Here is a 26,182-nt window from a genome sequence, read left to right on the forward strand (position 1 = left end):
AAACACATGCAAAGAGTGACCACTGAAAACTTTGGCTGGCCCTAACCCTCACATGGTACCCCACCCACAGAACCACCAACAATCGGCCTACGGATTTGCGTTTGACCACAAACCTCGAATCTACCAGCCCTCGGCAGCCATTCTCCAATATTGCTCAATGGGGCCCCAAAAAGGCCGAACGCTCGAGACTGCCAAACACATGCAAAGTGTGACCACTGGAAACTTTGGCTGGCCCTAACCCTTACATGGTGCCCCACCCACAGCACCACCAACGATCGGCCTACGGCTTTGCGTTTGATCACAAACCTCGAATCTACCAGCCGTCGGCAGCCACTCTCCAATATTCTCATTGGGGCCCCAAAAGGCCGAACGCTCGAGACTGCCAAACACATGCAAAGAGTGACCACTGAGAACTTTGGCTGGCCCGAACCCTCACATGGTAACCCACCCACAGCACCACTAATGATCGGCCTACGGCTTTGCGTTTGACCACAAACCTCGAATCTACCAGGCCTCGGCAGCCACTCTCCAATATTGCTCGATGGGGCCCCAAAAGGCCGAACGCTCGAGACTGCCAAACACATGCAAAGAGTGACCACTGAAAACTTTGGCTGTCCCTAACCCTCACGTAGTACCCCAACCACAGCACCACCAACGATCGGCCTACGGCTTTGCGTTTGACCACAAACCCCGAATCTACCAGCCCTCGGCAGCCATTCTCCAATATTGCTCAATGAGGCCCTAAAAGGCCGAACGCTCGAGACTGCCAAACACATGCAAAGAGTGACCACTGAAAACTTTGGCTGGCCCTAACCGTCACGTAGTACCCAACCCACAGCACGACCAACGATCGGCCTACGGCTTTTCGTTTGACCACAAGCCTCGAACCTACCAGCCCTCGGCAGCCACTCTCCAATATTGGTCAATGGGGCCCCAAAAGGCCGAACGCTCGAGACTGCCAAAGACATGCAAAGAGGGACCACTGAAAACTTTGGCTGGCCCTAACCCTCACATGGTACTCCACCCACAGCACCACCAACGATCGGCCTACGGCTTTGCGTTTGACCACAAACCTCGAATCTACCAGCCCTCGGCAGCCACTCTCCAATATTGCTCAATGGAGCCCCAAAAGGCCGAACGCTCGAGACTGCCAAAGACATGCAAAGAGTGACCACTGAAAACTTTGGCTGGCCCTAACCCTCACATGGTACCCCACCCACAGCACCACCAACTATCGGCCTACGGCTTTGCGTTTGACCACAAACCTCGAATCTACCAGCCCTCGGCAACCATACTCCAATATTGCTCAATGGGGCCCTAAAAGGCCGAACGCTCGAGACTGCCAAACACATGCAAAGAGTGACCACTGAAAACTTTGGCTGTCCCTAACCCTCACGTAGTACCCCAACCACAGCACCACCAACGATCGGCCTACGGCTTTGCGTTTGACCACAAACCTCGAATCTACCAGCCCTCGGCAGCCATTCTCCAATATTGCTCAATGAGGCCCTAAAAGGCCGAACGCTCGAGACTGCCAAACACATGCAAAGAGTGACCACTGAAAACTTTGGCTGGCCCTAACCCTCACGTAGTACCCAACCCACAGCACGACCAACGATCGGCCTACGGCTTTGCGTTTGACCACAAACCTCGAATCTACCAGCCCTCGGCAGCCACTCTCCAATATTGGTCAATGGGGCCCCAAAAGGCCGAACGCTCGAGACTGCCAAAGACATGCAAAGAGGGACCACTGAAAACTTTGGCTGGCCCGAACCCTCACATGGTACCCCACCCACAGCACCACCAACGATCGGCCTACAGCTTTGCCTTTGACCACAAACCTCGAATCTACCAGCCCTCCGCAGTCATTCTCCAATATTGCTCAATGGGGCCCCAAAAGGCCGAACGCTCGAGACTGCCAAACACATGCAAAGAGTGACCACTGAAAACTTTGGCTGGCCCTAACCCTCACATGGTACCCCACCCACAGCACCACCAACGATCGGCCTACGGCTTTGCGTTTGACCACAAACCTCAAATCTACCAGCCGTCGGCAACCATTCTCCAATATTGCTCAATGGGGCCCCAAAAGGCCGAACGCTAGAGGCTGCCAAACACATGCAAAGAGTGACCACTGAAAACTTTGGCTGGCCCTAACCCTCACATGGTACCCCACCCACAGCACCACCAACAATCGGCCTACGGCTTTGCGTTTGACCACAAACCTCGAATCTACCAGCCCTCGGCAGCCACTCTCCAATATTGCTCAATGGGGCCCCAAAAGGCCGAACGCTCGAGACTGCCAAACACATGCAAAGAGTGACCACTGAGAACTTTGGCTGGCCCTAACCCTCACATGGTACCCCACCCACAGCACCACCAACGATCGGCCTACAGCTTTGCGTTTGACCACAAACCTCGAATCTACCAGCCCTCGGCAGCCATTCTCCAATATTGCTCAATGGGGCCCAAAAGGCCGAACGCTCGAGACTGCCAAAGACATGCAAAGAGTGACCACTGAAAACTTTGGCTGGCCCTAACCCTCACATGGTTCCCCACCCACAGCACCACCAACGATCGGCCTACGGCTTTGCGTTTGATCACAAACCTCGAATCTACCAGCCGTCAGCAGCCACTCTCCAATATTCTCAATGGGGCCCCAAAAGGCCGAACGCTCGAGACTGCCAAACACATGCAAAGAGTGACCACTGAGAACTTTGGCTGGCCCGAACCCTCACATGGTAACCCACCCACAGCACCACTAATGATCGGCCTACGGCTTTGCGTTTGACCACAAACCTCGAATCTACCAGGCCTCGGCAGCCAATCTCCAATATTTCTCAATGGGGCCCCAAAAGGCCGAACGCTCGAGACTGCCAAACACATGCAAAGAGTGACCACTGAAAACTTTGGCTGGCCCTAACCCTCACATGGTACCCCAACCACAGCACCACCAACGATCGGCCTACGGCTTTGCGTTTGATCACAAACCTCGAATCTACCAGCCCTCGGCAGCCACTCTCCAATATTCTCAATGGGGCCCCAAAAGGCCGAACGCTCGAGACTGCCAAACACATGCAAAGAGTGACCACTGAGAACTTTGGCTGGCCCGAACCCTCACATGGTAACCCACCCACAGCACCACTAATGATCGGCCTACGGCGTTGCGTTTGACCACAAACCTCGAATCTACCAGCCCTCGGCAGCCATTCTCCAATATTGCTCAATGGGGCCCCAAAAGGCCGAACGCTCGAGACTGCCAAACACATGCAAAGAGTGACCACTGAAAACTTTGGCTAGCCCTAACCCCCACATGGTACCCCACCCACAGCACCACCAACGATCGGCCTACGGCTTTGCGTTTGACCACAAACCTCGAATCTACCAGCCCTCGGCAGCCATTCTCCAATATTGCTCAATGGGGCCCCAAAAGGCCGAACGCTCGAGACTGCCAAACACATGCAAAGAGTGACCACTGAAAACTTTGGCTGGCCCTAACCCTCACATGGTACTCCACCCACAGCACCACCAACGATCGGCCTACGGCTTTGCGTTTGACCACAAACCTCGAATCTACCAGCCCTCGGCAGCCACTCTCCAATATTGCTCAATGGGGCCCCAAAAGGCCGAACGCTCGAGACTGCCAAAGACATGCAAAGAGGGACCACTGAAAACTTTGGCTGGCCCTAACCCTCACATGGTACTCCACCCACAGCACCACCAACGATCGGCCTACGGCTTTGCGTTTGACCACAAACCTCGAATCTACCAGCCCTCGGCAGCCACTCTCCAATATTGCTCAATGGGGCCCCAAAAGGACGAACGCTCGAGACTGCCAAAGACATGCAAAGAGTGACCACTGAAAACTTTGGCTGGCCCTAACCCTCACATGGTACCCTACCCACAGCACCACCAACTATCGGCCTACGGCTTTGCGTTTGACCACAAACCTCGAATCTACCAGCCCTCGGCAGCCATTCTCCAATATTGCTCAATGAGGCCCTAAAAGGCCGAACACTCGAGACTGCCAAACACATGCAAAGAGTGACCACTGAAAACTTTGGCTGGCCCTAACCCTCACGTAGTACCCAACCCACAGCACGACCAACGATCGGCCTACGGCTTTGCGTTTGACCACAAACCTCGAATCTACCAGCCCTCGGCAGCCACTCTCCAATATTGGTCAATGGGGCCCCAAAAGGCCGAACGCTCGAGACTGCCAAAGACATGCAAAGAGGGACCACTGAAAACTTTGGCTGGCCCGAACCCTCACATGGTACCCCACCCACAGCACCACCAACGATCGGCCTACAGCTTTGCCTTTGACCACAAACCTCGAATCTACCAGCCCTCCGCAGTCATTCTCCAATATTGCTCAATGGGGCCCCAAAAGGCCGAACGCTCGAGACTGCCAAACACATGCAAAGAGTGACCACTGAAAACTTTGGCTGGCCCTAACCCTCAAATGGTACCCCACCCACAGCACCACCAACGATCGGCCTACGGCTTTGCGTTTGACCACAAACCTCGAATCTACCAGCCGTCGGCAACCATTCTCCAATATTGCTCAATGGGGCCCCAAAAGGCCGAACGCTAGAGGCTGCCAAACACATGCAAAGAGTGACCACTGAAAACTTTGGCTGGCCCTAACCCTCACATGGTACCCCACCCACAGCACCACCAACCATCGGCCTACGGCTTTGCGTTTGACCACAAACCTCGAATCTACCAGCCCTCGGCAGCCACTCTCCAATATTGCTCAATGGGGCCCCAAAAGGCCGAACGCTCGAGACTGCCAAACACATGCAAAGAGTGACCACTGAGAACTTTGGCTGGCCCTAACCCTCACATGGTACCCCACCCACAGCACCACCAACGATCGGCCTACAGCTTTGCGTTTGACCACAAACCTCGAATCTACCAGCCCTCGGCAGCCATTCTCCAATATTGCTCAATGGGGCCCAAAAGGCCGAACGCTCGAGACTGCCAAAGACATGCAAAGAGTGACCACTGAAAACTTTGGCTGGCCCTAACCCTCACATGGTTCCCCACCCACAGCACCACCAACGATCGGCCTACGGCTTTGCGTTTGATCACAAACCTCGAATCTACCAGCCGTCGGCAGCCACTCTCCAATATTCTCAATGGGGCCCCAAAAGGCCGAACGCTCGAGACTGCCAAACACATGCAAAGAGTGACCACTGAGAACTTTGGCTGGCCCGAACCCTCACATGGTAACCCACCCACAGCACCACTAATGATCGGCCTACGGCTTTGCGTTTGACCACAAACCTCGAATCTACCAGGCCTCGGCAGCCAATCTCCAATATTTCTCAATGGGGCCCCAAAAGGCCGAACGCTCGAGACTGCCAAACACATGCAAAGAGTGACCACTGAAAACTTTGGCTGGCCCTAACCCTCACATGGTACCCCAACCACAGCACCACCAACGATCGGCCTACGGCGTTGCGTTTGACCACAAACCTCGAATCTACCAGCCCTCGGCAGCCATTCTCCAATATTGGTCAATGGGGCCCCAAAAGGCCGAACGCTTGAGACTGCCAAACACATGCAAAGAGTGACCACTGAAAACTTTGGCTAGCCCTAACCCCCACATGGTACCCCACCCACAGCACCACCAACGATCGGCCTACGGCTTTGCGTTTGACCACAAACCTCGAATCTACCAGCCCTCGGCAGCCATTCTCCAATATTGCTCAATGGGGCCCCAAAAGGCCGAACGCTCGAGACTGCCAAACACATGCAAAGAGTGACCACTGAAAACTTTGGCTGGCCCTAACCCTCACATGGTACTCCACCCACAGCACCACCAACGATCGGCCTACGGCTTTGCGTTTGACCACAAACCTCGAATCTACCAGCCCTCGGCAGCCACTCTCCAATATTGCTCAATGGGGCCCCAAAAGGCCGAACGCTCGAGACTGCCAAACACATGCAAAGAGTGACCACTGAGAACTTTGGCTGGCCCGAACCCTCACATGGTACCCCACCCACAGCACCACCAACGATCGGCCTACAGCTTTGCGTTTGACCATAAACCTCGAATCTACCAGCCCTCGGCAGCCATTCTCCAATATTGCTCAATGGGGCCCAAAAGGCCGAACGCTCGAGACTGCCAAAGACATGCAAAGAGTGACCACTGAAAACTTTGGCTAGCCCTAACCCTCACATGGTAACCCACCCACAGCACCACTAATGATCGGCCTACGGCTTTGCGTTTGACCACAAACCTCGAATCTACCAGGCCTCGGCAGCCAATCTCCAATATTTCTCAATGGGGCCCCAAAAGGCCGAACGCTCGAGACTGCCAAACACATGCAAAGAGTGACCACTGAAAACTTTGGCTGGGCCTAACCCTCACATGGTACCCCAACCACAGCACCACCAACGATCGGCCTACGGCGTTGCGTTTGACCACAAACCTCGAATCTACCAGCCCTCGGCAGCCATTCTCCAATATTGCTCAATGGGGCCCGAAAAGGCCGAACGCTCGAGACTGCCAAACACATGCAAAGAGTGACCACTGAAAACTTTGGCTAGCCCTAACCCTCACATGGTACCCCACCCACAGCACCACCAACGATCGGCCTACGGCTTTGCGTTTGACCACAAACCTCGAATCTACCAGCCCTCGGCAGCCATTCTCCAATATTGCTCAATGGGGCCCCAAAAGGCCGAACGCTCGAGACTGCCAAACACATGCAAAGAGTGACCACTGAAAACTTTGGCTGGCCCTAACCCTCACATGGTACCCCACCCACAGCACCACCAACCATCGGCCTACGGCTTTGCTTTTGACCACAAACCTCGAATCTACCAGCCCTCGGAAGCCACTCTCCAATATTACTCAATGGGGCCACAAAAGGCAGAACGCTCGAGACTGCCAAACACATGCAAAGAGTGACCACTGAGAACTTTGGCTGGCCCGAACCCTTACATGGTACCCCACCCACAGCACCACCAACGATCGGCCTACAGCTTTGCGTTTGACCACAAACCTCGAATCTACCAGCCCTCGGCAGCCATTCTCCAATATTGCTCAATGGGGCCCAAAAGGCCGAACGCTCGAGACTGCCAAACACATGCAAAGAGTGACCACTGAAAACTTTGGCTGGCCCTAACCCTCACATGGTACCCCAACCACAGCACCACCAACGATCGGCCTACGGCTTTGCGTTTGACCACAAACCTCGAATCTACCAGCCCTCGGCAGCCATTCTCCAATATTGCTCAATGGGGCCCGAAAAGGCCGAACGCTCGAGACTGCCAAACACATGCAAAGAGTGACCACTGAAAACTTTGGCTAGCCCTAACCCTCACATGGTACCCCACCCACAGCACCACCAACGATCGGCCTACGGCTTTGCGTTTGACCACAAACCTCGAATCTACCAGCCCTCGGCAGCCATTCTCCAATATTGCTCAATGGGGCCCCAAAAGGCCGAACGCTCGAGACTGCCATACACATGCAAAGAGTGACCACTGAAAACTTTGGCTGGCCCTAACCCTCACATGGTACCCCACCCACAGCACCACACACGATCAGCCTACGGCTTTGCGTTTGACCACAAACCTCGAATCTACCAGCCCTCGGCAGCCACTCTCCAATATTGCTCAATGGGGCCCCAAAAGGCCGAACGCTCGAGACTGCCAAACACATGCAAAGAGTGACCACTGAAAACTTCGGCTGGCCCTAACCCTCACATGGTACCCCACCCACAGCACCACCAACGATCGGTCTACGGCTTTGCGTTTGACCACAAACCTCGAATCTACCAGCCCTCGGCAGCCATTCTCCAATATTGCTCAATGGGGCCCCAAAAGGCCGAACGCTCGAGACTGCCAAACACATGCAAAGAGTGACCACTGAAAACTTTGGCTGGCCCTAACCCTCACATGGTACCCCACCCACAGCACCACCAACAATCGGCCTACGGCTTTGCGTTTGACCACAAACCTCGAATCTACCAGCCCTCGGCAGCCACTCTCCTATATTGCTCAATGGGGCCCCAAAAGGCCGAACGCTCGAGACTGCCAAACACATGCAAAGAGTGACCACTGAAAAATTTGGCTGGCCCTAACCCTCACATGGTAACCCACCCACAGCACCACCAACAATCGGCCTACGGCTTTGCGTTTGACCACAAACCTCGAATCTACCAGCCCTCGGCAGCCACTCTCCAATATTGCTCAATGGGGCCCCAAAAGGCCGAACGCTCGAGACTGCCAAAGACATGCAAAGAGTGACCACTGAAAACTTTGGCTGGCCCTAACCCTCACATGGTACCCCACCCACAGCACCACCAACGATCGGCCTACGGCTTTGCGTTTGACCACAAACCTCGAATCTACCAGCCCTCGGCAGCCATTCTCCAATATTGCTCAATGGGGCCCCAAAAGGCCGAACGCTCGAGACTGCAAAACACATGCAAAGAGTGACCACTGAAAACTTTGGCTGGCCCTAACCCTCACATGGTACCCCACCCACAGCACCACCAACCATCGGCCTACGGCTTTGCTTTTGACCACAAACCTCGAATCTACCAGCCCTCGGAAGCCACTCTCCAATATTGCTCAATGGGGCCCCAAAAGGCCGAACGCTCGAGACTGCCAAACACATGCAAAGAGTGACCACTGAGAACTTTGGCTGGCCCGAACCCTCACATGGTACCCCACCCACAGCACCACCAACGATCGGTCTACGGCTTTGCGTTTGACCACAAACCTCGAATCTACCAGCCCTCGGCAGCCATTCTCCAATATTGCTCAATGAGGCCCCAAAAGGCCGAACGCTCGAGACTGCCAGAGACATGCAAAGAGTGACCACTGAAAACTTTGGCTGGCCCTAACCCTCACATGGTACCCCACCCACAGCACCACACACGATCAGCCTACGGCTTTGCGTTTGACCACAAACCTCGAATCTACCAGCCGTCGGCAGCCATTCTCCAATATTGCTCAACAAGACCCCAAAAGGCCGAACGCTCGAGGCTGCCAAACACATGCAAAGAGTGACCACTGAAAAGTTTGGCTGGCCCTAACCCTCACATGGTACCCCACCCACAGCACCACCAACGATCGGCCTACAGCTTTGCGTTTGACCACAAACCTCGAATCTACCAGCCCTCGGCAGCCATTCTCCAATATTGCTCAATGGGGCCCCAAAAGGCGGAACGCTCGAGACTGCCAAACACATGCAAAGAGTGACCACTGAAAACTTTGGCTGGCCCTAACCCTCACATGGTACCCCACCCACAGCACCACCAACGTTCGGCCTACGGCTTTGCGTTTGACCACAAACCTCTAATCTACCAGCCCTCGGCAGCCATTCTCCAATATTGCTCAATGGGGCCCCAAAAGGCCGAACGCTCGAGACTGCCAAACACATGCAAAGAGTGACCACTGAAAAATTTGGCTGGCCCTAACCCTCACATGGTACCCCACCCACAGCACCACCAACGATCGGCCTACGGCTTTGCGTTTGACCACAAACCTCGAATCTACCAGCCCTCGACCGCCATTCTCCAATATTGCTCAAAGGGGCCCCAAAAGGCCGAACGCTCGATACTGCCAAACACATGCAAAGAGCGACCACTGAAAACTTTGGCTGGCCCTAACCCTCACATGGTACCCCACCCACAGCACCACCAACGATCGGCCTACGGCTTTGCGTTTGACCACAAACCTCGAATCTACCAGCCCTCGGCAGCCATTCTCCACTATTGCTCAATGGGGCCCCAAAAGGCCGAACGCTCGAGACTGCCAAAGACATGCAAAGAGTGACCACTGAAAACTTTGGCTGGCCTTAACCCTCACATGGTACCCCACCCACAGCACCACACACGATCGGCCTACGGCTTTGCTTTTTTCCACAAACCTCGAATCTACCAGCCCTCGGCAGCCATTCTCCAATATTGCTCAATGGGGCCCCAAAAGGCCGAACGCTCGAGACTGCCAAAGACATGCAAAGAGTGACCACTGAAAACTTTGGCTGGCCCTAACCCTCACATGGTACCCCACCAACAGCACCACCAACGATCGGCCTACGGCTTTGCGTTTGACCACAAACCTCGAATCTACCAGCCCTCGGCAGCCACTCTCCAATATTGCTCAATGGGGCCCCAAAAGGCCGAACGCTCGAGACTGCCAAAGACAAGCAAAGAGTGACCACTGAAAACTTTGGCTGGCCCTAACCCTCACATGGTACCTCACCCACAGCACCAGCAACGATCGGCCTACGGCTTTGCGTTTGACCACAAACCTCGAATCTACCAGCCCTCAACAGCCATTCTCCAATATTGCTCAAAGGGGCCCCAAAAGGCCGAACGCTCGATACTGCCAAACACATGCAAAGAGCGACCACTGAAAACTTTGGCTGGCCCTAACCCTCACATGGTACCCCACCCACAGCACCACCAACGATCGGCCTACGGCTTTGCGTTTGACCACAAACCTCGAATATACCAGCCCTCGGCAACCATTCTCTAGTTTTGCTTAATAAGGCTCCAAAAGGCCGAACGCTCAAGACTGCCAAACACATGCAAAGAGTGACCACTGAAAAATTTGGCTGGCCTTAACTCTCACATGGTACCCCACCCACAGCACAACAACGATCGGCCTACGGCTTTGCGTTTGACCACAAACCTCGAATCTACCAGCCCTCGGCAGCCATTCTCCAGTATTGCTCAATGGGGCCCCAAAAGGCCGAACGCTCGAGACTGCCAAACACATGCAAAGAGTGACCACTGAAAACTTTGGCTGGCCCTAACCCTCACATGGTACCCAACACACAGCACCACACACGATCGGCCTACGGCTTTGCTTTTTTCCACAAACCTCGAATCTACCAGCCCTCGGCAGCCATTCTCCAATATTGCTCAATGGGGCCCCAAAAGCCCGAACGCTCGAGACTGCCAAACACATGCAAAGAGTGACCACTGAAAACTTTGGCTGGCCCTAACCCTCACATGGTACCCCACCCATAGCACCACCAACGATCGGCCTACGGCTTTGCGTTTGACCACAAACCTCGAATCTACCAGCCCTCGGCAGCCACTCTCCAATATTGCTGAATGGGGCCCCAAAAGGCCGAACGCTCGAGACTGCCAAACACATGCAAAGAGTGACCACTGAAAAATTTGGCTGGCCCTAACCCTCACATGGTACCCCACCCACAGCACAACAACGATCGGCCTACGGCTTTGCGTTTGACCACAAACCTCGAATCTACCAGCCCTCGGCAGCCATTCTCCAGTATTGCTCAATGGGGCCCCAAAAGGCCGAACGCTCGAGACTGCCAAACACATGCAAAGAGTGACCACTGAAAACTTTGGCTGGCCCTAACCCTCACATGGTACCCAACACACAGCACCACACACGATCGGCCTACGGCTTTGCTTTTTTCCACAAACCTCGAATCTACCAGCCCTCGGCAGCCATTCTCCAATATTGCTCAATGGGGCCCCAAAAGCCCGAACGCTCGAGACTGCCAAACACATGCAAAGAGTGACCACTGAAAACTTTGGCTGGCCCTAACCCTCACATGGTACCCCACCCATAGCACCACCAACGATCGGCCTACGGCTTTGTGTTTGACCACAAACCTCGAATCTACCAGCCCTCGGCAGCCACTCTCCAATATTGCTGAATGGGGCCCCAAAAGGCCGAACGCTCGAGACTGCCAAACACATGCAAAGAGTGACCACTGAAAACTTTGGCTGGCCCTAACCCTCACATGGTACCCCAACCACAGCACCACCAACGATCGGCCTACGGCGTTGCGTTTGACCACAAACCTCGAATCTACCAGCCCTCGGCAGCCATTCTCCAATATTGCTCAATGGGGCCCGAAAAGGCCGAACGCTCGAGACTGCCAAACACATGCAAAGAGTGACCACTGAAAACTTTGGCTAGCCCTAACCCTCACATGGTACCCCACCCACAGCACCACCAACGATCGGCCTACGGCTTTGCGTTTGACCACAAACCTCGAATCTACCAGCCCTCGGCAGCCATTCTCCAATATTGCTCAATGGGGCCCCAAAAGGCCGAACGCTCGAGACTGCCAGAGACATGCAAAGAGTGACCACTGAAAACTTTGGCTGGCCCTAACCCTCACATGGTACCCCACCCACAGCACCACCAACGATCAGCCTACGGCTTTGCGTTTGACCACAAACCTCGAATCTACCAGCCCTCGGCAGCCACTCTCCAATATTGCTCAAAGGGGCCCCAAAAGGCCGAACGCTCGAGACTGCCAAACACATGCAAAGAGTGACCACTAAAAACTTCGGCTGGCCCTAACCCTCACATGGTACCCCACCCACAGCACCACCAACGATCGGTCTACGGCTTTGCGTTTGACCACAAACCTCGAATCTACCAGCCCTCGGCAGCCATTCTCCAATATTGCTCAATGGGGCCCCAAAAGGCCGAACGCTCGAGACTGCCAAACACATGCAAAGAGTGACCACTGAAAACTTTGGCTGGCCCTAACCCTCACATGGTACCCCACCCACAGCACCACCAACAATCGGCCTACGGCTTTGCGTTTGACCACAAACCTCGAATCTACCAGCCCTCGGCAGCCATTCTCCAATATTGCTCAATGGGGCCCCAAAAGGCCGAACGCTCGAGACTGCCAAACACATGCAAAGAGTGACCACTGAAAAATTTGGCTGGCCCTAACCCTCACATGGTAACCCACCCACAGCACCACCAACAATCGGCCTACGGCTTTGCGTTTGACCACAAACCTCGAATCTACCAGCCCTCGGCAGCCACTCTCCAATATTGCTCAATGGGGCCCCAAAAGGCCGAACGCTCGAGACTGCCAAACACATGCAAAGAGTGACCACTGAAAACTTTGGCTGGCCCTAACCCTCACATGGTACCCCACCCACAGCACCACCAACGATCGGCCTACGGCTTTGCGTTTGACCACAAACCTCGAATCTACCAGCCCTCGGCAGCCATTCTCCAATATTGCTCAATGGGGCCCCAAAAGGCCGAACGCTCGAGACTGCAAAACACATGCAAAGAGTGACCACTGAAAACTTTGGCTGGCCCTAACCCTCACATGGTACCCCACGAACAGCACCACCAACCATCGGCCTACGGCTTTGCTTTTGACCACAAACCTCGAATCTACCAGCCCTCGGAAGCCACTCTCCAATATTGCTCAATGGGGCCCCAAAAGGCCGAACGCTCGAGACTGCCAAACACATGCAAAGAGTGACCACTGAGAACTTTGGCTGGCCCGAACCCTCACATGGTACCCCACCCACAGCACCACCAACGATCGGTCTACGGCTTTGCGTTTGACCACAAACCTCGAATCTACCAGCCCTCGGCAGCCATTCTCCAATATTGCTCAATGAGGCCCCAAAAGGCCGAACGCTCGAGACTGCCAGAGACATGCAAAGAGTGACCACTGAAAACTTTGGCTGGCCCTAACCCTCACATGGTACCCCACCCACAGCACCACACACGATCAGCCTACGGCTTTGCGTTTGACCACAAACCTCGAATCTACCAGCCGTCGGCAGCCATTCTCCAATATTGCTCAACAAGACCCCAAAAGGCCGAACGCTCGAGGCTGCCAAACACATGCAAAGAGTGACCACTGAAAAGTTTGGCTGGCCCTAACCCTCACATGGTACCCCACCCACAGTACCACCAACGATCGGCCTACAGCTTTGCGTTTGACCACAAACCTCGAATCTACCAGGCCTCGGCAGCCATTCTCCAGTATTTCTCAATGGGGCCCCAAAAGGCCGAACGCTCGAGACTGCCAAACACATGCAAAGAGTGACCACTGAAAACTTTGGCTGGCCCTAACCCTCACATGGTACCCCACCCACAGCACCACACACGATCGGCCTACGGCTTTGCGTTTGACCACAAACCTCGAATCTACCAGCCCTCAACAGCCATTCTCCAATATTGCTCAAAGGGGCCCCAAAAGGCCGAACGCTCAATACTGCCAAAAACATGCAAAGAGCGACCACTGAAAAATTTGGCTGGCCCTAACCCTCACATGGTACCCCACCCACAGCACCACCAACGATCGGCCTACGGCTTTGCGTTTGACCACAAACCTCGAATCTACCAGCCCTCGGCAACCATTCTCTAGTTTTGCTTTATGAGGCTCCAAAAGGCCAAACGCTCAAGACTGCCAAATACATGCAAAGAGTGACCACTGAAAACTTTGGCTGGCCCTAACCCTCACATGGTACCCCACCCACAGCACCACCAACGATCGGCCTACGGCTTTGCGTTTGACCACAAACCATAAATCTACCAGCCCTCGGCAGCCATTCTCCAATATTGCACAATGGGGCCCCAAAAGGCCGAACGCTTGAGACTGCCAAACACATGCAAAGAGTGACCACTGAAAACTTTGGCTGGACCTAACCCTCACATGGTACCCCACCCACAGCACCACAACGATCGGCGTACGGCTTTGCGTTTGACCAAAAACCTCGAATCTACCAGCCCTCGGCAGCCATTCTCCAGTATTGCTCAATGGGGCCCCAAAAGGCCGAACGCTCGAGACTGCCAAACACATGCAAAGAGTGACCACTGAAAACTTTGGCTGGCCCTAACCCTCACATGGTACCCCACCCACAGCACCACCAACGATCGGTCTACGGATTTGTGTTTGACCACAAACCTCGAATCTACCAGCCCTCAACAGCCATTCTCCAATATTGCTCAAAGGGGCCCCAAAAGGCCGAACGCTCGATACTGCCAAAAACATGCAAAGAGCGACCACTGAAAACTTTGGCTGGCCCTAACCCTCACATGGTACCCCACCCACAGCACCACCAACGATCGGCCTACGGCTTTGCGTTTGACCACAAACCTCGAATCTACCAGCCCTCGGCAACCATTCTCTAGTTTTGCTTTATGAGGCTCCAAAAGGCCGAACGCTAAAGACTGCCAAATACATGCAAAGAGTGACCACTGAAAACTTTGGCTGGCCCTAACCCTCACGTAGTACCCCACCCACAGCACCACCAACGATCGGCCTAGGGCTTTGCGTTTGACCACAAACCTTGAATCTACCAGCCCTAGGCAGCCATTCTCCAATATTGCTCAATGGGGCCCCAAAAGGCCGAACGCTCGAGACTGCCAAACACATGCAAAGAGTGACCACTGAAAACTTTGGCTGGCCCTAACCCTCACATGGTACCCCACCCACAGCACCACAAACGATCGGCCTACGGCTTTGCGTTTTACCACAAACCTCGAATCTACCAGCCCTCGGCAGCCATTCTCCAATATTGCTCAATGGGGCCCCAAAAGGCCGAACGCTCAAGACTGCCAAACACATGCAAAGAGTGACCACTGAAAACTTTGGCTGGCCCTAACCCTCACATGGTACCCCACCCACAGCACCACCAACGATCGGCCTACGGCTTTGCTTTTTTCCACAAACCTCGGATCTACCAGCCCTCGGCAGCCATTCTCCAATATTGCTCAATGGGGCCCCAAAAGGCCGAACGCTCGAGACTGCCAAACACATGCAAAGAGTGACCACTGAAAACTTTGGCTGGCCCTAACCCTCACATGGTACCCCACCCACAGCACCACAAACGATCGGCCTACGGCTTTGCGTTTTACCACAAACCTCGAATCTACCAGCCCTCAACAGCCATTCTCCAATATTGCTCAAAGGGGCCCCAAAAGGCCGAACGCTCGATACTGCCAAACACATGCAAAGAGCGACCACTGAAAACTTTGGCTGGCCCTAACCCTCACATGGTACCCCACCCACAGCACCACCAACGATCGGCTTACGGCTTTGCGTTTGACCACAAACCTCGAATCTACCAGCCCTCGGCAGCCACACTCCAATATTGCTCAATGGGGCCCCAAAAGGCCGAACGCTCGAGACTGCCAAACACATGCAAAGAGTGACCACTGAAAACTTTGGCTGGCCCTAACCCTCACATGGTACCCCACTCACAGCACCACCAACGATCGGCCTACGGCTTTGCGTTTGACCACAAACCTCGAATCTACCAGCCCTCGGCAGCCATTCTCCAATATTGCTCAATGGGGCCCCAAAAGGCCGAACGCTCGAATCTGCCAAACACATGCAAAGAGTGACCACTGAAAACTTTGGCTGGCCCTAACCCTCACATGGCACCCCACCCACAGCACCACCAACGATCGGCCTACGGCTTTGCGTTTGACCACAAACCTCGAATCTACCAGCCCTCGGCAACCATTCTCCAATTTTGCTCAATGAGGCTCCAAAAGGCCGAACGCTCAAGACTGCCAAATACATGCAAAGAGTGACCACTGAAAACTTTAGCTGGCCCTAACCCTCACATGGTATTCTACCCACAGCACCACACACAATCGGCCTACGGCTTTGCTTTTTTCCACAAACCTCGGATCTACCAGCCCTCGGCAGCCATTCTCCAATATTGCACAATGGGGCCCCAAAAGGCCGAACGCTCGAGACTGCCAAACACATGCAAAGAGTGACCACTGAAAACTTTGGCTGGCCCTAACCCTCACATGGTACCCCACCCACAGCACCACCAACGATCGGCCCACGGCTTTGCGTTTGACCACAAACCTCGAATCTACCAGCCCTCGGCAGCCACTCTCCAATATTGCTCAATGGGGCCCCAAAAGGCCGAACGCTCGAGACTGCCAAACACATGCAAAGAGTGACCACTGAAAACTTTGGCTGGCCCTAACCCTCACATGGTACCCCACCCATAGCAACACCAACCATCGGCCTACGGCTTTGCGTTTGACCACAAACCTTGAATCTACCAGCCCTCGGCAGCCACTCTCCAATTTTGCTCAATGGGGCCCCAAAAGGCCGAACGCTCGAGACTGCCAAACACATGCAAAGAGTGACCACTGAAAACTTTGGCTGGTCCTAACCCTCACATGGTACCCCACCCATAGCACCACCAACGATCGGCCTACGGCTTTGCGTTTGACCACAAACCTCGAATCTACCAGCCCTCGGCAGCCACTCTCCATTATTGCTCAATGGGGCCCCAAAAGGCCGAACGCTCGAGACTGCCAAAGAAATGCAAAGAGTGACCACTGAAAACTTTGGCTGGCCCTAACCCTCACATGGTACCCCACCCACAGCACCACCAACGATCGGCCTACGGCTTTGCGTTTGACCACAAACCTCGAATCTACCAGCCCTCGGCAGCCACTCTCCAATATTGCTCAATGGGGCCCCAAAAGGCCGAACGCTCGAGACTGTCAAGACATGCAAAGAGTGACCACTGAAAACTTTGGCTGGCCCTAACCCTCACATGGTACCCCACCCACAGCACCACAACGATTGGCCTACGGCTTTGCGTTTGACCACAAACCTCGAATCTACCAGCCCTCGGCAGCCATTCTCCATTATTGCACAATGGGGCCCAAAAAGGCCGAACGCTCGAGACTGCCAAACACATGCAAAGAGTGACCACTGAAAACTTTGGCTGGCCCTAACCCTCACATGGTACCCCACCCACAGCACCACCAACGATCGGCCCACGGCTTTGCGTTTGACCACAAACCTCGAATCTACCAGCCCTCGGCAGCCACTCTCCAATATTGCTCAATGGGGCCCCAAAAGGCCGAACGCTCGAGACTGCCAAAGACATGCAAAGAGTGACCACTGAAAACTTTGGCTGGCCCTAACCCTCACATGGTACCCCACCCATAGCACCACCAACGATCGGCCTACGGCTTTGCGTTTGACCACAAACCTCGAATCTACCAGCCCTCGGCAGCCACTCTCCAATATTGCTCAATGGGGCCCCAAAAGGCCGAACGCTCGAGACTGCCAAAGAAATGCAAAGAGTGACCACTGAAAACTTTGGCTGGCCCTAACCCTCACATGGTACCTCACCCACAGCACCACCAACGATCGGCCTACGGCTTTGCGTTTGACCATAAACCTCGAATCTACCAGCCCTCGGCAGCCACTCTCCAATATTGCTCAATGGGGCCCCAAAAGGCCGAACGCTCGAGACTGCCAAAGAAATGCAAAGAGTGACCACTGAAAACTTTGGCTGGCCCTAACCCTCACATGGTACCTCACCCACAGCACCACCAACGATCGGCCTACGGCTTTGCGTTTGACCACAAACCTCGAATCTGCCAGCCCTCGGCAGCCATTCTCCAATATTGCTCAATGGGGCCCCAAAAGGCCGAACGCTCGAGACTGCCAAACACATGCAAAGAGTGACCACTGGAAACTTTGGCTGGCCCTAACCCTTACATGGTACCCCACCCACAGCACCACCAACGATCGGCCTACGGCTTTATGTTTGACCACAAACCTCGAATCTACCAGCCCTCGGCAGCCACACTCCAATATTGCTCAATGGGGCCCCAAAAGGCCGAACGCTTGAGACTGCCAAACACATGCAAAGAGTGACCACTGAAAACTTTGGCTGGCCCTAACCCTCACATGGTACCCCACCCACAGCACCAACAACGATCGGCCTACGGCTTTGCGTTTGACCACAAACCTCGAATCTGCCAGCCCTCGGCAGCCACTCTCCAATATTGTTCAATGGGGCCCCAAAAGGCCGAACGCTCGAGACTGCCAAACATATGCAAAGAGTGACTACTGAAAACTTTGGCTGGCCCTAACCCTGACATGGTACCCCACCCACAGCACCACCAACGATCGGCCTACGGCTTTGCGTTTGACCACAAACCTCGAATCTACCAGCCCTCGGCAGCCATTCTCCAATATTGCTCAATGGGGCCCCAAAAGGCCGAACGCTCGAGACTGCCAAAGAAATGCAAAGAGTGACCACTGAAAACTTTGGCTGGCCCTAACCCTCACATGGTACCCCACCCACAGCACCACCAACGATGGGCCTACTGCTTTGCGTGTGACCACAAACCTCGAATCTACCAGCCCTCGGCAGCCATTCTCCAATATTGCTCAATGGGGCCCCAAAAGGCCGAACGCTCGAGACTGCAAAACACATGCAAAGAGTGACCACTGAAAACTTTGGCTGGCCCTAACCCTCACATGGTACCCCACCCACAGCACCACCAACCATCGGCCTACGGCTTTGCTTTTGACCACAAACCTCGAATCTACCAGCCCTCGGAAGCCACTCTCCAATATTGCTCAATGGGGCCCCAAAAGGCCGAACGCTCGAGACTGCCAAACACATGCAAAGAGTGACCACTGAGAACTTTGGCTGGTCCGAACCCTCACATGGTACCCCACCCACAGCACCACCAACGATCGGCCTACAGCTTTGCGTTTGACCACAAACCTCGAATCTACCAGGCCTCGGCAGCCATTCTCCAGTATTGCTCAATGGGGCCCCAAAAGGCCGAACGCTCGAGACTGCCAAACACATGCAAAGAGTGACCACTGAAAACTTTGGCTGGCCCTAACCCTCACATGGTACCCCACCCACAGCACCACCAACGATCGGCCTACGGCTTTGCGTTTGACCACAAACCTCGAATCTACCAGCCCTCGGCAGCCATTCTCCAATATTGCACAATGGGGCCCCAAAAGGCCGAACGCTTGAGACTGCCAAACACATGCAAAGAGTGACCACTGAAAACTTTGGCTGGACCTAACCCTCACATGGTACCCCACCCACAGCACCACAACGATCGGCGTACGGCTTTGCGTTTGACCAAAAACCTCGAATCTACCAGCCCTCGGCAGCCATTCTCCAGTATTGCTCAATGGGGCCCCAAAAGGCCGAACGCTCGAGACTGCCAAACACATGCAAAGAGTGACCACTGAAAACTTTGGCTGGCCCTAACCCTCACATGGTACCCCACCCACAGCACCACCAACGATCGGTCTACGGCTTTGTGTTTGACCACAAACCTCGAATCTACCAGCCCTTAACAGCCATTCTCCAATATTGCTCAAAGGGGCCCCAAAAGGCCGAACGCTCGATACTGCCAAACACATGCAAAGAGCGACCACTGAAAACTTTGGCTGGCCCTAACCCTCACATGGTACCCCACCCACAGCACCACCAACGATCGGCCTACGGCTTTGCGTTTGACCACAAACCTCGAATCTACCAGCCCTCGGCAACCATTCTCTAGTTTTGCTTTATGAGGCTCCAAAAGGCCGAACGCTCAAGACTGCCAAATACATGCAAAGAGTGACCACTGAAAAATTTGGCTGGCCCTAACCCTCACGTAGTACCCCACCCACAGCACCACCAACGATCGGCCTAGGGCTTTGCGTTTGACCACAAACCTTGAATCTACCAGCCCTAGGCAGCCATTCTCCAATATTGCTCAATGGGGCCCCAAAAGGCCGAACGCTCGAGACTGCCAAACACATGCAAAGAGTGACCACTGAAAACTTTGGCTGGCCCTAACCCTCACATGGTACCCCACCCACAGCACCACAAACGATCGGCCTACGGCTTTGCGTTTTACCACAAACCTCGAATCTAATAGCCCTCGGCAGCCATTCTCCAATATTGCTCAATGGGGCCCCAAAAGGCCGAACGCTCAAGACTGCCAAACACATGCAAAGAGTGACCACTGAAAACTTTGGCTGGCCCTAACCCTCACATGGTACCCCACCCACAGCACCACCAACGATCGGCCTACGGCTTTGCGTTTGACCACAAACCTCGAATCTACCAGCCCTCGGCAACCATTCTCCAATTTTGCTCAATGAGGCTCCAAAAGGCCGAACGCTCAAGACTGCCAAATACATGCAAAGAGTGACCACTGAAAACTTTGGCTGGCCCTAACCCTCACATGGTACCCCACCCACAGCACCACCAACGATCGGCCTACGGCTTTGCTTTTTTCCACAAACCTCGGATCTACCAGCCCTCGGCAGCCATTCTCCAATATTGCTCAATGGGGCCCCAAAAGGCCGAACGCTCGAGACTGCCAAACACATGCAAAGAGTGACCACTGAAAACTTTGGCTGGCCCTAACCCTCACATGGTACCCCACCCACAGCACCACAAACGATCGGCCTACGGCTTTGCGTTTTACCACAAACCTCGAATCTACCAGCCCTCAACAGCCATTCTCCAATATTGCTCAAAGGGGCCCCAAAAGGCCGAACGCTCGATACTGCCAAACACATGCAAAGAGCGACCACTGAAAACTTTGGCTGGCCCTAACCCTCACATGGTACCCCACCCACAGCACCACCAACGATCGGCTTACGGCTTTGCGTTTGACCACAAACCTCGAATCTACCAGCCCTCGGCAGCCACAGTCCAATATTGCTCAATGGGGCCCCAAAAGGCCGAACGCTCGAGACTGCCAAACACATGCAAAGAGTGACCACTGAAAACTTTGGCTGGCCCTAACCCTCACATGGTACCCCACTCACAGCACCACCAACGATCGGCCTACGACTTTGCGTTTGACCACAAACCTCGAATCTACCAGCCCTCGGCAGCCATTCTCCAATATTGCTCAATGGGGCCCCAAAAGGCCGAACGCTCGAGACTGCCAAAGACATGCAAAGAGTGACCACTGAAAACTTTGGCTGGCCCTAACCCTCACATGGAACCCCACCCACAGCACCACCAACGATCGGCCTACGGCTTTGCGTTTGACCACAAACCTCGAATCTACCAGCCCTCGGCAACCATTCTCCAATTTTGCTCAATGAGGCTCCAAAAGGCCGAACGCTCAAGACTGCCAAATACATGCAAAGAGTGACCACTGAAAACTTTGGCTGGCCCTAACCCTCACATGGTACCCCACCCACAGCACCACCAACGATCGGCCTACGGCTTTGCTTTTTTCCACAAACCTCGGATCTACCAGCCCTCGGCAGCCATTCTCCAATATTGCTCAATGGGGCCCCAAAAGGCCGAACGCTCGAGACTGCCAAACACATGCAAAGAGTGACCACTGAAAATTTTGGCTGGCCCTAACCCTCACATGGTACCCCACCCACAGCACCACAAACGATCGGCCTACGGCTTTGCGTTTTACCACAAACCTCGAATCTACCAGCCCTCAACAGCCATTCTCCAATATTGCTCAAAGGGGCCCCAAAAGGCCGAACGCTCGATACTGCCAAACACATGCAAAGAGCGACCACTGAAAACTTTGGCTGGCCCTAACCCTCACATGGTACCCCACCCACAGCACCACCAACGATCGGCTTACGGCTTTGCGTTTGACCACAAACCTCGAATCTACCAGCCCTCGGCAGCCACAGTCCAATATTGCTCAATGGGGCCCCAAAAGGCCGAACGCTCGAGACTGCCAAACACATGCAAAGAGTGACCACTGAAAACTTTGGCTGGCCCTAACCCTCACATGGTACCCCACTCACAGCACCACCAACGATCGGCCTACGACTTTGCGTTTGACCACAAACCTCGAATCTACCAGCCCTCGGCAGCCATTCTCCAATATTGCTCAATGGGGCCCCAAAAGGCCGAACGCTCGAGACTGCCAAAGACATGCAAAGAGTGACCACTGAAAACTTTGGCTGGCCCTAACCCTCACATGGCACCCCACCCACAGCACCACCAACGATCGGCCTACGGCTTTGCGTTTGACCACAAACCTCGAATCTACCAGCCCTCGGCAACCATTCTCCAATTTTGCTCAATGAGGCTCCAAAAGGCCGAACGCTCAAGACTGCCAAATACATGCAAAGAGTGACCACTGAAAACTTTAGCTGGCCCTAACCCTCACATGGTATTCTACCCACAGCACCGCACACGATCGGCCTACGGCTTTGCTTTTTTCCACAAACCTCGGATCTACCAGCCCTCGGCAGCCATTCTCCAATATTGCACAATGGGGCCCCAAAAGGCCGAACGCTCGAGACTGCCAAACACATGCAAAGAGTGACCACTGAAAACTTTGGCTGGCCCTAACCCTCACATGGTACCCCACCCACAGCACCACCAACGATCGGCCCACGGCTTTGCGTTTGACCACAAACCTCGAATCTACCAGCCCTCGGCAGCCACTCTCCAATATTGCTCAATGGGGCCCCAAAAGGCCGAACGCTCGAGACTGCCAAAGACATGCAAAGAGTGACCACTGAAAACTTTGGCTGGCCCTAACCCTCACATGGTACCCCACCCATAGCACCACCAACGATCGGCCTACGGCTTTGCGTTTGACCACAAACCTTGAATCTACCAGCCCTCGGCAGCCACTCTCCAATTTTGCTCAATGGGGCCCCAAAAGGCCGAACGCTCGAGACTGCCAAAGACATGCAAAGAGTGACCACTGAAAACTTTGGCTGGTCCTAACCCTCACATGGTACCCCACCCATAGCACCACCAACGATCGGCCTACGGCTTTGCGTTTGACCACAAACCTCGAATCTACCAGCCCTCGGCAGCCACTCTCCATTGTTGCTCAATGGGGCCCCAAAAGGCCGAACGCTCGAGACTGCCAAAGAAATGCAAAGAGTGACCACTGAAAACTTTGGCTGGCCCTAACCCTCACATGGTACCCCACCCACAGCACCACCAACGATCGGCCTACGGCTTTGCGTTTGACCACAAACCTCGAATCTACCAGCCCTCGGCAGCCACTCTCCAATATTGCTCAATGGGACCCCAAAAGGCCGAACGCTCGAGACTGTCAAGACATGCAAAGAGTGACCACTGAAAACTTTGGCTGGCCCTAACCCTCACGTGGTACCCCACCCACAGCACCACAACGATTGGCCTACGGCTTTGCGTTTGACCACAAACCTCGAATCTACCAGCCCTCGGCAGCCATTCTCCAATATTGCACAATGGGGCCCCAAAAGGCCGAACGCTCGAGACTGCCAAACACATGCAAAGAGTGACCACTGAAAACTTTGGCTGGCCCTAACCCTCACATGGTACCCCACCCACAGCACCACCAACGATCGGCCCACGGCTTTGCGTTTGACCACAAACCTCGAATCTACCAGCCCTCGGCAGCCACTCTCCAATATTGCTCAATGGGGCCCCAAAAGGCCGAACGCTCGAGACTGCCAAAGACATGCAAAGAGTGACCACTGAAAACTTTGGCTGGCCCTAACCCTCACATGGTACCCCACCCATAGCACCACCAACGATCGGCCTACGGCTTTGCGTTTGACCACAAACCTCGAATCTACCAGCCCTCGGCAGCCACTCTCCAATATTGCTCAATGGGGCCCCAAAAGGCCGAACGCTCGAGACTGCCAAACACATGCAAAGAGTGACCACTGAAAACTTTGGCTGGCCCTAACCCTCACATGGTACCTCACCCACAGCACCACCAACGATCGGCCTACGGCTTTGCGTTTGACCATAAACCTCGAATCTACCAGCCCTCGGCAGCCACTCTCCAATATTGCTCAATGGGGCCCCAAAAGGCCGAACGCTCGAGACTGCCAAACACATGCAAAGAGTGACCACTGAAAACTTTGGCTGGCCCTAACCCTCACATGGTACCTCACCCACAGCACCACCAACGATCGGCCTACGGCTTTGCGTTTGACCACAAACCTCAAATCTGCCAGCCCTCGGCAGCCACTCTCCAATATTGCTCAATGGGGCCCCAAAAGGCCGAACGCTTGAGACTGCCAAACACATGCAAAGAGTGACCACTGAAAACTTTGACTGGCCCTAACCCACACATGGTACCCCACCCACAGCACCACCAACGATCGGCCTACGGCTTTGCGTTTGACCACAAACCTCGAATCTGCCAGCCCTCGGCAGCCACTCTCCAATATTGCTCAATGGGGCCTCAAAAGGCCGAACGCTCGAGACTGCCAAACACATGCAAAGAGTGACCACTGAAAACCCTGGCTGGCCCTAACCCTCACATGGTACCCCACCCACAGCACCACCAACGATCGGCCTACGGCTTTATGTTTGACCACAAACCTCGAATCTACCAGCCCTCGGCAGCCATTCTCCAATATTGCTCAATGGGGCCCCAAAAGGCCGAACGCTCGAGACTGCCAAACACATGCAAAGAGTGACCACTGGAAACTTTGGCTGGCCCTAACCCTTACATGGTACCCCACCCACAGCACCACCAACGATCGGCCTACGGCTTTATGTTTGACCACAAACCTCGAATCTACCAGCCCTCGGCAGCCACACTCCAATATTGCTCAATGGGGCCCCAAAAGGCCGAACGCTTGAGACTGCCAAACACATGCAAAGAGTGACCACTGAAAACTTTGGCTGGCCCTAACCCTCACATGGTACCCCACCCACAGCACCACCAACGATCGGCCTACGGCTTTGCGTTTGACCACAAACCTCGAATCTACCAGCCCTCGGCAGCCATTCTCCAATATTGCTCAATGGGGCCCCAAAAGGCCGAACGCTCGAGACTGCCAAACACATGCAAAGAGTGACCACTGAAAACTTTGGCTGGCCCTAACCCTCACATGGTACCCCACCCACAGCACCACCAACGATGGGCCTACTGCTTTGCGTGTGACCACAAACCTCGAATCTACCAGCCCTCGGCAGCCATTCTCCAATATTGCTCAATGGGGCCACAAAAGGCCGAACGCTCGAGACTGCCAAACACATGCAAAGAGTGACCACTGAAAACTTTGGCTGGCCCTAACCCTCACATGGTACCCCACCCACAGCACCACCAACGATCGGCCTACGACTTTGCGTTTGACCACAAACCTCGAATCTACCAGCCCTCGGCAGCCATTCTCCAATATTGCTCAATGGGGCCCCAAAAGGCCGAACGCTCGAGACTGCCAAACACATGCAAAGAGTGACCACTGAAAACTTTGGCTGGCCCTAACCCTCACATGGTACCCCACCCACAGCACTTCCAACGATCGGCCTACGGCTTTGCGTTTGACCACAAACCTCGAATCTACCAGCCCTCGGCAGCTATTCTCCAATATTGCTCAATGGGGCCCCAAAAGGCCGAACGCTTGAGACTGCCAAACACATGCAAAGAGTGACCACTGAAAACTTTGGCTGGCCCTAACCCTCACATGGTACCCCACCCACAGCACCACCAACAATCGGCCTACGGCTTTGCGTTTGACCACAAACCTCGAATATACCAGCCCTCGGCAGCCATTCTCCAATATTGCTCAATGGGGCCCCAAAAGGCCGCACGCTCGAGACTGCCAAACTCATGCAAAGAGTGACCACTGAAAACTTTGGCTGGCCCTAACCCTCACATGGAACCCCACCCACAGCACCACCAACGATCG

Source organism: Heliangelus exortis, chromosome W, assembly GCF_036169615.1.
Source record: "Heliangelus exortis chromosome W, bHelExo1.hap1, whole genome shotgun sequence".
Classification (NCBI taxonomy): Eukaryota; Metazoa; Chordata; class Aves; order Apodiformes; family Trochilidae; genus Heliangelus; species Heliangelus exortis.